This window comes from Cimex lectularius, unplaced genomic scaffold (assembly GCF_000648675.2).
Source record: "Cimex lectularius strain Harlan isolate CLEC.00 unplaced genomic scaffold, Clec_2.1 scaffold147, whole genome shotgun sequence".
Lineage (NCBI taxonomy): Eukaryota > Metazoa > Arthropoda > Insecta > Hemiptera > Cimicidae > Cimex > Cimex lectularius.
This window is the reverse complement of record NW_019392851.1, coordinates 1,194,973-1,210,503: the sequence shown is the minus strand read 5'-3', so window position 1 is coordinate 1,210,503 and position 15,531 is coordinate 1,194,973. Positions and strand designations below refer to the sequence as shown.

At 33.0% G+C, this 15,531-nt stretch overlaps 1 pseudogene; it reads left to right on the top strand.

The window, feature by feature from the left end:
• The first annotated feature begins 13,729 nt into the window (after positions 1-13,729).
• On the top strand, positions 13,730-13,854 carry LOC112127576 (annotated as a pseudogene).
• Positions 13,855-15,531: the final 1,677 nt, after the last annotated feature.

Here is a 15,531-nt window from a genome sequence, read left to right as displayed (position 1 = left end):
CACGCTGTGTGACTGTACGTGGCGTGCGCTTGACGCATACATGTGCACATCCTACCAAAACGAGACAAGCCGTCGGGTAGCATCGGGTAAGTGTGTTCCCATCTTATATCTCTTTATATAAAAAGGGTAAACAAACCAAAAATTTCATCCCATAGATTATTATTATGTCTATGTTTCAGCAATCATCGACCTGGACCGACTCAACCGTTCGGCACTCGAAGAGTTTTTAATATCGCGCTTCGCATTCCCATATTTTCCCGTTTCACGAAAAAACGAACCCTAACCTAATTCTAACACTAACCCTACCAAATCTAACTTAATGCGCCATTAGCTCGCAGCATAATCCTATCTTCCTAACTTCCCTAAACAAGCGCAACCTAACCCTAACCCTATTAAACCTAATGGTCCAAGTATGTAACAATATAAACCGTATCAGACGATATTTTCTGGAACAACCACTACTAGAAGTAGCACGTTATTCTCAAAACATTTAACATTCCAACTTCTGTCAATTTCGTGAAAAACGTTAAATCATGGGTAAGTAACTGGACCCTAACCTCACCTGTACCTAACCCTAAACCTTCCTAACCTAATAATCTCTAAACCAAACCCAACCCGTTCCATGCTAATTCTCCGGTCAAACCTGCAAGGCGTAGAAGAGCATGATTTGAAAGTCTGAGGAACATCCAAAAAAAAAAACGGCGCTCTGAGTTCTTAAAAAATTGAATAGACACTGCATGGCAAAACAGCCTTAAAGGAAGACTGGCCTACGAATACGTTCCAAACAGGGGGTGTCACCGGATTTCTGGCCCAGCAAACATTGACCGGTCATGGCAACATCTTGGCATACCTCTTTAAATTCAAAAGGTCCAACAGCTCTTTATGCCCCGAATGCGGTACGGACGTTGAAATGCGCCAAAAAATTCTCTATTGCGGACTTTTTGAAAGGGAAAGAAAAGACCGAAAAGCCCTCTTCCGCAACAGTTGGCCCCCAAATTTAAGCGATCTTGTTCAAGACCAAAACCGCAAGCACTCAAGACATTAAGCCTGAAATTTCATGGCCGTCAAATATAGAACGCATATTTATTTATTTATAAATTCATTCATAAAACTATATATTTATTTAATTAACGGTAAATATGCTTTAATAGGCTCATGAAGTTAGGCCCTCCACAAATTTGTAAACATTCTGGTCAACATATTAGTCAAAATCATCCCCAAAAAAAAAATATATATATGTAAATGTAAAAAGGAAACCTGCAGGGGAGGACTTATTAGCGTAGGATAATTTAAACTTAAAGAAAATAAATCCCCATACTTTTCTCGAGCCTCACCTTCATAAGGCAAAGCCCAAGGAAGACGATAAGCTCAAACATCAAACATTTCCCCCTTCTCTGTTTCACATTTTTATTTTGGGTTATATGTGGAAATATAAAAATATAAAAATATTTAATATATATATATATATACACGCTGCCATAAAAAAAATCGACCATCTGGTTTTTGCCCGAAAAAATGGCCACCTTTGGAAATGCATGAAAGATAGAAAGAGAGAGAATGAGAGTGCGTGTGTGATCGGTTTTTTCCATGGGCACGAAAACCACGTTTTTTTGTTAAAAAAAATAATGTTGTGAAATCAAGCAAAGTGGAAGGTGACCAATTGAGAGCTAAAATTTCCTATCGATTGATGTAAGGTGCCGCTCCAAAGACGATTTCCTCGCTCTACAAATCAATTTGCAGTTTTCGTAAAAAAAAAAAAAAAAAGTACAATGATGGGATGTTATGCCAAACTGCTACAATGGAGAACGTCGGATACGATAGAACGTAGAGCGTCTTTTGCTCAATAGATATTTCAGATTTTGTTTTTAGATGATTGAGTGAAAAGTTATTTATAATGTTTAATTCCATAAATTAAGCTGAAATGGCCAAAAATACCAAAATAATTTGGGATTTCAGAATACCTATTTAAAAACGACTAGGCTTATAATACGAGATAGGGGTGATTATTAATTAAGTCTTCCTTTAAGGCTGTTTTGCCATGCAGTGTCTATTCAATTTTTTAAGAACTCAGAGCGCCGTTTTTTTTTTTGGATGTTCCTCAGACTTTCAAATCATGCTCTTCTACGCCTTGCAGGTTTGACCGGAGAATTAGCATGGAACGGGTTGGGTTTGGTTTAGAGATTATTAGGTTAGGAAGGTTTAGGGTTAGGTACAGGTGAGGTTAGGGTCCAGTTACTTACCCATGATTTAACGTTTTTCACGAAATTGACAGAAGTTGGAATGTTAAATGTTTTGAGAATAACGTGCTACTTCTAGTAGTGGTTGTTCCAGAAAATATCGTCTGATACGGTTTATATTGTTACATACTTGGACCATTAGGTTTAATAGGGTTAGGGTTAGGTTGCGCTTGTTTAGGGAAGTTAGGAAGATAGGATTATGCTGCGAGCTAATGGCGCATTAAGTTAGATTTGGTAGGGTTAGTGTTAACATTAGTGTAATAATAAACCTCATAGTATGATGTAAGGTTAAAGCAGAAGGCAATAGGGCGTCTATAATTTAAGCAGAGGTTTACATAGAGGTCAAAGAAATTCAGGTGGCTTTGAGCTAATTAGTCAAAATAGTAAATTGAACTGTCGAACAGTACTCTGCCTCGGTTAATGAGGAAAGTTGGCAAAGGAACAAAATAAACAAGCGATAGCTCGAGGGCGTCTTAGACGCTTGTATAATTCAAGAACGAGCTTCTGAAAGGAGGTGCTCTGACGTGTTCATATCTCCTGCTGAAAAGTCTGTTCTTGTTATACATCGCAACCCCGTATCAAAATTTATAAAATGCGGTCGTTCAACAGCCTCCGTCGCTCTATCTTTGAAAGGCACATCTCTCTTCAACAAAATCCTTTTGCTTTTGTTGAGTAAGAGATATAATTTTATCTTTTATTCCGACAACATATCAAGCAACATTGAAAAAAATCAGGTATGTTGTAAAAAAATTGTTTTAAACAGCCGAGTTGTTTGAACTTGTTTTATTCGAAAAGATACCAATTCGCAAGCTAAGGATCGCTTGACAAGTTCCCGACGTTTTGCTTTACTGAACTGAAAAAATAATTCATAGAACAAAGGCTGCGGAAGTTCAACATTATTCGAGCTTATGGTTGTTTTATCTATAGAAACATATCTTAATTAGAAAGCATTTTTGAGGTAAGGCAACCTACAATAAATAACTTGAGGGGAAGACACTTTATATTTAGCAATTTTGCAACAAATATTGTTGAAGAACTGATATTTTTTAAGAATAATAAAAAAATTTGTATTAATTATATTACCTTAGTAGACTAACAGGCATTTATCCTATTATTTAACATTTCACCATTAAATTAAACAACAATTATATGATTTTTTTAACAACACATTTATATAGGTTAGACGTTTATATTTAACATTTATATAGGTTCCGTATAAGTTCAGTAAACAACTCATTTCGTCCAATTAGGAGTCTTAAATACTAAAATTTATTAGAGCTTAGGCGTAAATTCCTGTCGCTTTGAAATCTCCTCTTTGAAGGAAAAGGTAAATACCATCCCTTAACTTCACATTTCAAATTGAAGGACTTACCCTTAATATAAAGCCGGAAATCCGTCCAGAATAAACAACTCGGTATGTAACTTATGTGTTACATGGATTGTAATGATGCTACTACTCTGAATGGCTACTTGAACACAAAAAAATTAATAACTCAAGCAAACCAAGCATACATTGATAATTTATTCGTGTATATCTATTTTCCTGTTTATTTGATCATATCAATTTTTTAGAAGAGAGTTTTGGGAGATTTCTTTACGAAGTCTATAGAAAAATGAATCTGTAATTTGGTAGTTTTTGATAATTTTAGTTGGCATACAATCATCGTTTTAATCTGCCGGAAGGTTTTAGATTTGATAATGAATATTTCATTTTTTCTTCCTGTTTCACTTTATTCTCTCTTTCTTCCTCTGCGAACTAAAAGACTCTTGTGGAATTAAACCTTCTTTATTTCCACACTCACATCGTATAACTCTTTAAACTAGTGACCCAATTTTCACAAACAGGTACTCAAGTAAATTAGTAAGCATACAAATCCTAGCAAACATATGTATCAGAGGGAATTTATTCCTAGAAAGGAACAGGTTATATGATACCGGAAACATACTCAATAGACTACTGAGAAGAAAAATAAATCAACTGGGAATCAGAGACAATGAAATATAGTATACAGATGGCTCCAAAACTATGAAGGGATCGAATCAGTATTTTCTATACAACCCTAAAATATGCACCTCGGTCTTTCAAACTGAGATACATGTTATGAATACTTGTGCTTTGGAAAACCTTAAAAGAGGTTAAAAATCCACATAAGGTCAAATAGTGAAATACCTATTAAAGCATTTGCATGTAAAACGACACATCAAAAATATTCCGTGAACGTGGTTGTTTAATTATTAAAGAAATTTAGTATTTTTTATGTTTATTAAAATGATTGCATTTCGGGCTAATTCTAAAAAAGCTCTTCAGGTGACGATGTTTTGGCTTTAAATATCATTGGAATTTTCCCTAAATGAATTAATTAACTTTGTTTTAACAACTAAACTATATGACTGTTGCCAAGTTTACGTATAGATAAAACGCTTTATATTAAATACAAAACAGTGATTGGGTTTTATTTTTTGATTTTCAATCCGATAATAGAAAATTCTACAAATAACTGTGCCGTGTCCCCTAAGAATTCAATCGAAATCAAAATTCGCTTTTTGAGCCTTTCGTTAAATGGGCTATCTTGAATTTTTATAAAGCAACCACACAGAATATTTTATGATCATCAACAATATTCGCGTTGAAAAAATGCAAAAATTTTCAGAGATGCTTGTTAAGGGGTAGATTTTCAGACGAATAGCCTGTTATTTCTATGTATTTATTTTACTCTACCTCTGCTACATGGATTTTAATTATTTTTATACGCATTTCTTGTTTACAGAAGTCAGAACTTTTAGATTAAGCATAAAAATATTAAACCTTACCAATTTCAGTAATTGTTCAAGGTCACTTATTTGTTCAAAGTGAGGCCAAAAGTGTCTCAAAACCAATCTTTTGTAGTTTTATTAATCTTAGTAACCACAAATCATAGCTAAAAGTATTTAAATTTACTAAAAATAGTAAATTGGTAATGTTTGCTGAGAACAAAACGTTGTGACAAAATCTTACATATATGTGTTATAACCAATATTTTTCCACCGTTGGTTTTTTTTTTTTTAATAAATAACTAACTACAATCATTTAACTACAGCTGCACTAAATATTGATGAAATAATCTTTTCAATATGTTGATGGGTTTTATGGATTAGTGTACCAAAAGGTGAAAAATATAACATTTCAGGAGAAGTGATTTTCTGATCGAGCTCCATTTTTCCCTTCTTAGCACATTTAAAACCTGTAAAAAGTTATGCACTGATTCGTCTTGCTGTGGTGTTCCTCTTGTCGTAGGGTGTTTTAATTATAAAAGGCAGGTTTTGACACAGAACATATACAAAAGACGAAATTTAAAATAGAGTGAGGAATGGAAAGTTGCATGTTCATAAAGAAAAGATACGGCATAAAACCCAACTTTCACAAACTTAACTGAAGCACTTTTACAGCTTAGAATCTCATGGGTCCATACATTTCTGCGGACAGAAGCTTCGATAGCTCAAATGGTAGAAGCGCCGGGGTACTGATCCCGACGTCGTGGGTACGAGTCCCGCTCGTGACGATATTTTTTAACTCATCCATACATTTCATAATAACTAAAATAATTACTTGGATGAATTGGATTATCTGAAAACATAATATAAACTATTTATGTAATATATTAAATATTTTGTAATCATTTACCTACTTTTTTCTACAGTTTATATACAACAATACATGAATATTATTTCATGTACATTTTGTGACTCATTCTTTTTACTTATTTTTCTACTTTATATACAATATTGTTTCATACTCGTGTAATTTTTTTCCTTTGTTGTCATAATTTTACTTTATATATCCTTACATTTTCTATATTTTTTTATAATATAATATTCTATAACATAAAATATTATTATATTTTATTAAACATATTCCCTCGATTGACTCTACCATGTAACGTAACAATTTCTTACCTTTTGAAATCTAATTGTTTGCCCCTTTTTACACGCTGCACAAATTCCGATGTGTTCTTGAAATTAACGATTAAAGGCTTGCTTTTAGACGTGGTTTATCATGCCTGAATATTCCCTTTGGTGTGACGGTCGTAGAGAGCTTCCTTGAATTCATAACGTTCATTTTAGCCCGCCGTACACAGGAATTCCTAACACCAGACGTAGTTAGGTGTTTTTACTCGACTGAGAAATGTATGCATATATATTCTTTTTGCACATCTGTAAATATTAATTAGACAATCGTCATTTACTTCTTTCCAAATTGTAATGGAAGTCAACAATATTTTACAAAATATTCATTGCAAAAATTGATAGGTTAGTTAAATTAATTCATTAAAATTAATTCGAAGAAAAAGATCAATGACCAAAGTTCTTTATATTAAAACGTTTAACAGGAGGGAGTCGTTGGGGACGGTGCAAACGTTTACCTTATATATTATTAATAAACATCTAAATTATTGAGATTAATGTAACGGAATATAAGGAAGCCGTTTCATTTTTAAAGAAAACAAGAAAAAATTATCGTTTATTTAATTAGCAATTTCATTTTTTATCTTGCAATTAAATAAAACAAATGCAATTAAATCATACATCTTTAATTAAGAACTGTAATAAAGCCAAACCATATGGTTCTGAGATTTTTCCTTGAAAAGATGAATGTTTCCTAGATGAAGAATATCTAACAGAATTATCTTGACCCGCCTATGCAGGTTCACCTGCCAGGCGCATTTCAGCTTTCTGTCCTCATTTTCTTTGTGATTATTGACAAAATTATAAAAAACAAAGTATGGATAATATTGAACTTTATAAAGCCAAAAGGTTCTTACTTTAAAAAGTTCAATATTCACACCCAATCCTGTATTGAAAAGAAATTTTTCAAAATAGAACCCAAATAGTAACACAAGAAAATTATAAAGGACAAATTTTAATGATTTTGATATTAAAGGCATTGCAACGTGCACGGGGCGCGGTTATACACTTTCGCAAGACCGCTAAGTCATGGAGGTTTAGCATATATTCATGGCCGTGAATCTGTTTTTTTACAAAGATTGAAAAATTGAAAACTAATAGTTTTATCGCCAACCCTTATTTCCTTGTTTAAAAATTATAATGCAAATCAAAAACTATTACTTAACATTTAATTATTATTTAAAGATTTTGAAGTAAAAATTTCGTGAAAAGAACTTGACGATTATTTAATTTTTATAACTTTTTTTTGCAATTGACCGGATGATTGATTTAAAAATAAGTCTTTTGTCTTTACAGGAAACAGGTTTATTGGTTCTTTTGAGGAGGAAATTATGAGTGAGCCAAACGTGATTCCAAGCCTGGTTAGAAGTGTTTCTTCTTTTCAGGTAGGTCTAAAAGAGGATTTTTTATTGCAAGTACATTACACATACTAAGTACACAACATGAACTGCCTAAAATGACGGCAGAAGTCACTGAAGGGAACTCCATTCCAAGGAGTACCAGTTGAGACAGGTTCTCTTGCTTAGGACCCTACTTTATTACTGTTTTAACACTATAGTGTGGACTTAGGTATGTTATTTGGTGTGGTGAGAGCTGAAAAGGAGTAGAAACAGATTATTAATATAATACGGTGAAATAATTCATGTTAATGGCATCTTGAGTAGTCAGAGGTAAAACTAGAGCATAGGTGAAACAGGCAAATACAATATATTCATGATTCGGACAACAAAAGATTTTGTATTTCTTAGATTTGAAATGAAATGAAAACAAAGTCTACTCTGGAATGAACAGATCTGACTTTACCATTAAATGTTTGGGTTTCGTTACTTGCACCTTACAGGAAACAATCAGTGAGGAGAGTGAAACTCCACTGCCTCTATATATGCTAGAAAGTGGAAATACTGTTCGTTTATTTCTAACTAGTTACATAATTCACGCCAGTAAAAATATGAGTAAACACTGTTGCACAACCTCAAGGTTATCAGAGATTTTAAATGTATGGTGTGATTTTGTATAATAAATGTTTATTATTAGTAGGGTTGAGGTGAATATCTCCACCCCGTGGAATACCGAGCGTAAAAAATTAATCGGATGATGTAAGTTTATTTAGCATTAAAAATTAAAAATAATGGCCGGTGTCTATTGTACAAAATATTTATTCAAATACAAAACTACACACATTCATAAATACAGATTAGTCCGAGATACGGTTATTGAAAATTTTAAAGCAAACTGAAACAAATCCGACTAAGTTCTATTTGCACTATTTTAGACATTGATTCTTTTTCTACCTAAAGGAATAATTTAGACCTCCGTACAAATTTAAATATATATTGTTATATGCAAATTTGAAGAATACTCTTTTAAACGTAAACCACAAATTTTATAATTTATGCATGAAAATTAATAAGCTGTTAGGACTTTTTGGTCTTTTAATTTAGAAAATTTTTAACGTCTTTTTTTAAAAATAAAGTTTATAAAAAAATTAACTCTTCTAAGGCGTTTGAGAAAATGAAGTGTAATTTAAATCTTAAAACTAACTGACTTGATTCTCACGGCTTGTACCTTAATTGCCGAATTGTCAAACGGTAATAATAATAAAAGAATTCCAATTACCATTGATTAAAGGACAACGCTATCGTATCCAATTAATATGCGCGCTCCCCCTTTCAACGACCCGCCGTTTCACTCAGATTGATGTTTTTTCCTCATCTAACCCTTCTAAACCCGAGAGGCCTTTGTGAAATTAAAAAGTAAACTTTTCCAATCTAATAGTCGCGTTGTAAAGGAAATAAAGAACAAGCCACGTACAGTTTAACACATAATTTTAAACATAAAGTTGGCAATTTTGGATTTTTACTTTAGAGGAGATGATCCAAACGGCAAAATTTGTTTATAAATTTTTATTACAGAAGTCCAACCGGAATATGCAACCGCCAATATGGATATGTGAGGTTAGATTAATGTTCCGCTATTTTTAACACTCAATATATTGCTTTTTTATATCCTCATAATGATTATTTCATTATCCTTTCTCAGGCTAGATTTCCATTGACCGGGTAGGGGCTTCTATCATTTTCAATGGAACTCCTTGGGCTATATCATTCTTGAGCCTTTCACATTTTCAAAGGTAAAAAAGCTCTGCAACTCTTGTGCACACATAGGTATATACATATATTGCCAAGCCTAACTTTGCTGGACATTCCGATGAGGATCCGCCATAATTTGCGCTAATAAATACATTCACAGTTACTAGAAACTTTTATAATGTACAATTAAAACTTTGTAAATCCCCGGTGCATCCCGAACTTTTAATTGTACACTATAAATATATTATAAAAGTTAAAAGCTGACTACATACAGTTTCTCAAGTCGTTCCTTTTCAACTTGAGGTACTCCATCAATCACACAGACCCAGCCAGTAACCGATTCGGAATTTCTTCAAGAATGTCTCACAGCAATTCTTCATCGGTGATCTTGTCTACGAATCCTTCCGGGTCGTCGAAACTGACCGTCTCCACTTCCTCCGCGCTCTCGCTCTTGTTGTTCTGTTTCTGCTCATGTTCGGCCGACTTTTCAGCATCTTTTCTCTTATGAATACTTGGCTCAGCCCTCGTGTCATATATATATANGGATATTATCAGATTACAATGCTAAGATGCAGGTGGCATTCTCAGAATTGCAGATGCAGATAAATAATTTAAAATGTAAGAACATTCCTTTTAATAAAGTTTTTAAAAAGGAATCAACCAGCGAAGTTGACTTAATTTATATATATATATATATATCATTCTGGTGGCATTGAATTTAGTGAATCTACCATGGCAGTATTGACATTTAATCCTGTAACACCTTGCATATATAAAATTAACCTAGGTTGGTAGGATTCCTCCCTTTCACTTTAAGCACATTTGCCCTAAAAAACTGCCGTAATTTGGTTTGGTGGGGGTAATCTGTATTTCACCACAAACGCACCTATTCACTCAAACACTCACACCAATGAATATATTCATTTTAGATAGGAAAAACCACCGCTAGGTGTGGAAAGCCATCAATTATGCATTTATCTGAATCAGATATCCGATCAAATTTTCACTACTATGTCTTAGAATGTTTTTGAGATTCAATAAATGTTATACAGTTATTTTAGGAACCGTTTTTTATTAAAAAATAAGTTATATGTTCAATATAAATTCTTCTCGTTTCAGGAAGTGTTTTTGTTTAAAAAAAATCTGTATTTTCCAAAACAGACCGTTTTAATGATGTGTGGTGATGCTAGGTGACCCATACTTCCGCCTATTTGCATCAAAAACATCCTTCTCCACTAATCTACTTCATTTGAAACAGTACAAAAAGTAAGCATAAAAATAAACTGAACCAACGATCACAATACTCGACCTGAACAAATAAAAATAAAACCCAGACTTAAATTCTTCAAAGATATCGCAAACAAAGATAGCACTGATAAAACCTATCACTTTTAACTTCTTACGAAATTATTGACACTTGACTGTGCATAAAAATTACAAGAAAAACAGATAGCGAACTAAAGCAATTTAATTTATTTTACACTAAATTAATAATTCGTTTATATATTCCTGAGTATGCATGTTAAATGTGCCAAAAAAATCAACATATCTCTCTTTAATTTAAAAAGGTCATTAATATGAATAACACCCGATGGCGATCGAAAGTGAGCAGTTTCTGACCCGAACTAAATTGGTTATTAAAATTCAATGAAACGGTGCCTCTTCTCCATCATAATATACCCATGCGTTTGAAATGGAGTCCTTCCTTAATCTACCAACACCGTGAATATGGAATTTTGCGCATCAGCACCCAATATTTTTATATGGTAGTTTCCGGGTTTATATCATATTTTTATTTTTATTAAAAAAACGTTTCTGCATCAAAGGTTTTACAACTTGCATATCGCGTTTCTCTTTCAAATGTTACAAGTAATCCACACTCGAGTTTGTTTATTTTTACCTGAAGGGAAATGTCGAAAGGTTTAGCAAGGCAAAATTCGGCAATGCCACTTAATCCTTTAATGAAGGGTCTTTTTAATCAAATCCATCCAGCTCTTTCCTCGTCTTGAGGACAGACTTGGCGAAATTAGCGAGAGGACAAAGGTCTGAACTGACGCCGACCGAATAGGTTCTCATTAACTTAATGGAGCTTCTCCCCCATGCAAATCTGGTTAAAAACTTATTTTGGAAAATTCAATTTATTTCTTGAAAATTAATTAACAAACAACTTTATCCTTCCGACGCGTCGATAGTCGCGAAGTGCCCATTGTTTTATAAACGTCCAACGAAAGTCAGAAAAAAATAATTTAATGGTACAACAATAAAAAAAGAAAGTGAGTTAGATAAATTATGAGTAAACAGTACAAGGCACATTTATGAAAATTAATATATTAGACATGTTATGTATATATTAAAATAATAATAACAATAGGAAGCAATCATTTGCAAGTATGTGATTCATTGATGGTATACAAAAAATTGCCTCGGACACACATTTCAATAATTTCTCTTTTCACTTTTTTCGTCAAAAACTGAATAGTGCTAATAATTTCATACATAGATTTTTAGCGGTAACCATTACATGCATCTGGAGTAAAGTTACAGAGCGATCTTTCGAATTTTATGAAATATTAACTTCTCAAAGTCATTGATTAATGAATAGTTAGATATTAATTCAAAGAATTGAACAAACTGCGAACAAACCGATAGAAATTCGAACAACCCTTTCACGTTCAAGAGCATGACATATGTCCCAGTGATGGGGGATAGAATAGCCCTTTAATGGCGCAGTATATTACACTTCCCGAACCTCATCATGCCCAAGTTAAACTATTTGATAAAGAAATACATACCCGACATCAATTGTTGTTAGGGATATAAGAATAAAGTGAGTTCTTTGCACACTAAACTCAAGGATAAGAAAGAAAAGCTGAACTGAACGACTGTTATAAAGTATACAGGACATTGTAATGAATGTCAAATCAAATACATTGGTCAAACAAAACAGAGAATAAAAAGAATTTATGATTATGTTTCTGATTGTCGTAACAGATCCTGAAATGGTACTGGACTCTCGAAACAATAATTAACAAGTGGGCAACAATATGACTTTTTTAATGTTGAAATGATTGACAAGGAGTTTTGATTACTCAAAAAAAAGAATGAAAGAGTTTCTACACACTAAAATGAAAATTTAATAGATCTAAAATTTAGAAAGATAGTGAAGTTCAATTTATGTAATAATCCATTTACGTTTTAGTGTCAATTGACAAAGTTACTTCTTTCAATTCATTATTCTTTTTATGTAAGGTCTTGGTTGAGATAAAAAAGTGTCACGAGCGGGGTTCGAACCCACGACCTTCGGCTAAATACGCCGCTGCTCTACCAGTTAGAGCTATCGTGACTTTGATCCTCTCGGGCATTATATATAATAGTAAATATTATATATTAATAATATATATCGATTATATAATAATAATAATAATAATAATAATAATACTTTATTTCACAATTATTATAAATAGCAAAATATACCCTTTAAAAAAACAACATCGTATTATTTACTACAATGGAATATCCTTCTGCTTGGAGTAGAGATTGCTGGTAAAATAAATATAAAAGATAATAAAATAGCCAATAAAATATAATAATATTCTCTGTGTTTATAACATAATTAGGAAGAAAAAGAAAACAAAATAATAATAATAACAAAATAAAATAATCTGGTAAACGCAGAATAAGATTGATTTATATACCATTAATTAAGTAAAAATTTCTTCTAATAAATCAAAAATTGGACACTTGTACCAGTTCCCAGCGGTAAAACCAGGCGTGACGAGCGAATTTTATTAGCTGCCGGCTTGGCTCATTTAAAAGTTTGACTAGGCTTTGTTCCGAGAGCACAGCACTACCGAAATATGAAGCACGCTTCTTGGACAAAATGGTACATGGTAGCCAAAAAGAGGACGATGTTTCCTTTTCCCTTGTATTGCACAGATTTTCTGTATCTCTCAAGAGGGGTAGAGTAGAGAAACATATGTTCACCTCGGAGTTTGGAGAGCCAGCGGAGTTCCCTCTGTTTTAGTGTTCTGTCATGTTTCACATTCGTCAAGCAAAACACATCGAGATTTTGGTCGAGCCTCTTGTACAAAAGTAACCTCACTATTGTCAGCGTTCGCTCCAAAAACCTCTTGCTATCGCTAAACCTTATATTGAAAAGAATGCACTGGAATTCTGCCATCCATTCAGAAATGTTGTCTCGAGAGAATCGGAAGGAAACTCCACAAGGAACTCCAGTGCTCAAACCAGAAAATAATTTTATTTATTAACTCCTGAGCTGTAATTTTCATCTAACGGTCACCAGGGAGTTTCAGGATTTTGTACTTTGTTTTTTTAGCTTTATCGTGTGCAGAAATAAGGGATCAACACGGGTTTCTATATGTAGCATGTAATTTGGAGTACAAGAAAATAAGGCAAACAACTGCTTGATGAAGTACCTACACGATTTTTCCAACTGATCACAACCTTGCGCAGTGGCAATATTGTAATCATTGAAGTTCTACTGATGCGATTACTGCTAGTTGAAAAATACAACCAAGTTCAAATTATAAAGGTCTTATTAATTTTAAAGTCGGTTTTTCATATCGAGAGGAAAGCCGCCGGGATAAATGTGTGTTTTTAGTGACCGGTTGTTTTAATAATTGTTTGATTCGTGAGGAACGGTCGAGAATGAGTTTGTTTAGAAAAACACCTTTTTCATTTTTTTCGCCGTTTCGACCTTTATTCGGGTCATCTTCAAGCCTTGGATGAATTAAAAAACATATGTTGATTGGAAAAGAATACAATACATCATATAAATTTTGAACCAAATATTTCATACTCACATAAAATGGGGTTCTATTCTTGAAGTGCGACATTGGTGTTGTGTGAAATTGTTGTTAAACGTGAATTTTTATTGAGCTTTTTTATATGATTGTGACAGGGTGGAGGACCCGGTAAATCTGTGAACTTTACTTTGATCATAGGCGGTTTTATTTAACTCAAAGGAAATCGAGAGTGGGGATTTTCTAGATTGGATTTGTGATTCGGGGTTATTCAGTATTGGAAAGGAAGTTAATTGTTAATGACGATAACAAAGGAAAAAGAAATATAAAAATAAATTTTAATAGTTTATCTGTTTTATGATGTTGGCGTCTGAGTTTGCATGTATCTCTTCGTAATTAATGCAGTGCATGTCTCTGATAATGGAAACCATTTCTAGAAAGCTGCGTTTGTATTTGTTTTATTCTGTGTTTAATATTTGTATTTTGTCAAAATCGAAGTTCTTTTTGAAAATGATGAGTGGCCAATGCTATGAGATTGGTTTTGGTGTTTATTTTTGCCGTTTTTTAAGATATTGCGACTGTGCGATCTAATTCCAATGAATGTAGCTGGATAGTTCACGCGTGTTTATCGAAACCTCTCGGCAAGAAAATATTTTTTCTTCTCTTTTGGGTCGACACGTGTACTCAGGCTTACTTTTTTCTCCCGCCTAAATTTAAAAATTAATAGTTTGTAACTCAGCTGAGTATAAATTGTGAGTAAAGCCTTATTTTATTTTTTTATTGTTTGATAATTAATTTTCGCATTTTTCTGTTATTTTTCATATTAGAGGGATATGCTGTTTATTTTGATTTTCTTTTCTTACATATACCTTTTCTGAAGAGATCCCCTTAGCTTCCATAAATACTAGTAGCAGAGCTTCATAAAACTCAGTAAAAAATTAATAATTTTAATTTAATAATAATTTCCAATAATTGGAGCACTAATACAAAAATGCATAAATGAAAAAGGAAAAAATGCAAAATTCATACCACACAACAACACCATGAATTTATTAAAGCAAAAATGGACAACTTGAATACATATGTTCAAGATGTTCTGGCAGAAGCTTCATCAAGAGTTGGCCTGAATTGCAGGGAACAGAAAAATTGGACGAATTTATCTAAACCATGTCCACTGTGATAGACGAAAACACTAACAAAATTACGGAAGCACACACACACACACACTATCACAGACACCAACAACATGCAAAACACCAAACATTTCACCTCTCAACAAATAGCCGCGGAGATGGAACCAAAAATACACACTCAACAAAACCCAGACGAAAAGCAGTCGATCTTTTGCGGCGCCCACTTTCAGGCTGGTGCACCTTTCAAAAATCTCTCCAATATATATACTATACATGATATAATCTTCAAAAAAACTCGAACCATTTATAAATAACTGAATTATGAAATTTGTAGACATCTTTAAGATTGTGTTTTAAGATATAGTTA